The 2960-nt window shown below is 34.2% G+C and overlaps 1 pseudogene; it reads left to right on the plus strand.

Annotated features, from left to right (window-relative positions):
• The first annotated feature begins 1544 nt into the window (after nt 1–1544).
• Nucleotides 1545–2746, plus strand: LOC134234436 (uncharacterized; annotated as a pseudogene).
• Nucleotides 2747–2960: the final 214 nt, after the last annotated feature.

The following is a 2960-nucleotide window of genomic DNA, read 5'->3' on the forward strand; positions in this document are numbered from 1 at the left end:
AGGATATGAAATGGCTCAAAGAAAAACAGAGTAAACTTTTGATAAAAATATTAACTTTCTTCTATTCGTAACTTAAAAAATAGTCAAAAATAATTTTCAAAATTTCGTCTTATTGTCTATGACATTTATTATCTTCTTTAAATAAACTAAATTTGGTTATCCTTTCATTTCTTTTTATTATGAAAGAATCGCATTTTATGAAGATACATTTTATTTTACATTTTGAAAAGAACCCCTCCCCCAATAAATAAATAGAGGAAACAAATGTAAATCTTATTTATAACTAATAACAGGGCGCAATTGGTACCCATGGCATTCCAATAATAATTGCTCGGTACTTGTAACCGTAGTGAACTTGTGCGTCACTTAAGTAGAATTTAGGGACCAGGCAAATCTACCAGAATGATGGGACCAGTACAAACATGCATGGACAATGGATTTCATCGAAGAAAACCAAGGGACAAAAACATTTATAGTATTAAAAATATATCATTTTTCAAAAAAAAAACTTTTTAAAAAAGTTATATCTTTAAAATCAAATGAAGGATACAAATGGCAACATAAATCTTCATATTAATGGAAAATATTACAAAGTATGAAAATGAACAAACAAAATTAAACTGTCATCGATGTTTGAAATATCTGTGATCTGAAAGAATCCATAGTCTTGTTCCAATAATCTCACTAACATAAAGATGTAACCATGGGACAGTAACTTTCTATAAGTCTTAAGGCATGGGGCATGCAACACGTACTTTTTTAAAAACAAAATTTTGTTTTGTACGGGTCCCATCAAAGTGATAAATTTTGCCTGCATGGTTCCTTACCAGAAAAGGGGTTCTACATGCTTAATATTTTGGGGAACACTAATTTTGTCTGAATGCACATTAGATAAAGTCTTTTATTGTTAATTTTATCTATTTTTTTTTTATAATAATGGTTAAATATGTAAGTTATGGGAAAAAGAATTGTTTCTTTCAAGTGAATTATTCTTTTCTCTGGTCTTACTAGTATATAAATGATCCTTATTTGGCATCTGGAGACTCGTAAACGATTAACCTAAATGAGAGTACCTAACTGCCTTCAAACAACGATTTATTGTAATTAAGAGAGAAATCCTACTGTCGAGTTTCACTAGTTATGCAGATTTAGTGTTAAGTAAACAATAACTTGGTGTTAAGTGTAATATAACTGATCTATTCCTCCTGTTGTCAACAAAGATGAAGTACATAACACCGAGAACTTAAATCGATTAATCCATACGATAATCTATTCGGATTTAGAGTCATGTCAATAATATTTTATTGGGCGGGTAATGGGATTTCAACATTTCAATTGGTAACTCGGATTTAACGATTATCAAGCTAATCTTCTGCACTCGGAATAGGCCAAGTAAAATAAAAACCGGGAAATAATGATCTTCTTTACAACAGAGTCATGATGTGAAACGAACGTGTAAGGTAAATTTGATTTGTTTGGTCTGATTATATTTTGTTTTCAATCCTTTCAGGTCGTTTCTTTCCAAGTTTATTAATTTCTACACCTCGTAGCTTAATCAGTTTGAATACTAGTAATGGTTTACCACGCAAACATGGAGCGTAATAGTGGGAACATGGACTAGTATATAAGACCTGAAGACTTTATTCCACTAGAACATTGAATGGAGGCTTAAATTGTTTTCGTTTCGTTTTTGTGATAATAACTTGTGATTTCTTTCCTAACGACAGATATGAATATGAACAGTGTTGTCAATTCCTTGTATCAATTTGATGACACCATGAACAAACGTAAGACTATAGAAAATAAAGCGAGTCATGAGAGGCGCTCTTAGCATGTCACGAAGTACTGCGGGGGACAATACCTACCATATTAACAAATTCGCCAATAAAGGCCTAGAACAACAGATTAAGGTCCTGGATAAAGCCAAAATCCAATGTCGAAACGGAATTAACTCTAAAAAGCGAACAGCATTGAGAAAATGGTGTCTTGTATTTGGTAAACAAAAATCTATGAACGATTCTATCAAGGATTTAAATGAAGTCTTAACAAAAGCAATCGAGGAGGGAGACTTCCTTGAATCAAGAATGCAGCCAGAAGAGGAGGAAAAGGAGGAAGAACAACCAGATGAACCGGAGCCAGAACCGGAACCGGAAATTAAAAGATCCGGAATGGACCCTAGTCAGATTCGCGCATTAATGATTAAGCAACAGAGAGGAGGGGTTGAAATTAAAACAAATGAACAAGGACTTACCTACCTCTTGCTTCCAAAATTGAATTTGGAAACACAAACATGAAACTAGAAGACGTGGAATTAGACCCTGAAACTCCCCAGCCCCGAGAGGATATATGGCCTCTTAAAGACACTACCTGGGTCAGTTCTTATATAAAGGGTCAGAGAGAGAAACACGACCTTCTCTTTACTAAAAATATTTTAAAAAGTATACAGATCGGAATGACAAAAACAAACCCTTTGCACAGTTTCCGATTGAGAGCGAAACTCTCTGATGATCCAATGGAGTTATTAAGACACTTAACTTCAGCAAAGACCGCCCGTCCTACGACAAGAAATGAATTTAAACGTAATGCCCAAACTGCCGATGCTTTACAATCTCAGAGAGAAGTCTTAACTGCAAGATCTCAGTCTCGAAAGGGTTCGGATGCACAAACGAAACTTCCACCGCTCATCCGCTCAAAAACTATGTTCCCGTGAACTCCCCAACCCTGTGTTCTTAATGAAGCATATCAGTTTATTGTACATTGCCAAGACATTGGAAACTAGTCCAAATGAAATGTTTGAATTAACATTTTTTAAATATAAAATGGAATGAAGGTGATTTGAGAGTACACTTACTTTCAAATTGGGTCCTTTTTTTCAAAGGAGTAGTATGGAAAGCCCTCTGTGTTGTTGCTAAATCAACTTCTAAGTCTTTTTGGCAACATTACATACAAAGTAATTCCGA

The sequence above is a fragment of the Saccostrea cucullata genome, unplaced genomic scaffold, assembly GCF_032062105.1.
Source record: "Saccostrea cucullata isolate Sc308-1 unplaced genomic scaffold, CSIRO_AGI_Scuc_v1 ctg23188, whole genome shotgun sequence".
Taxonomy (NCBI): domain Eukaryota; kingdom Metazoa; phylum Mollusca; class Bivalvia; order Ostreida; family Ostreidae; genus Saccostrea; species Saccostrea cuccullata.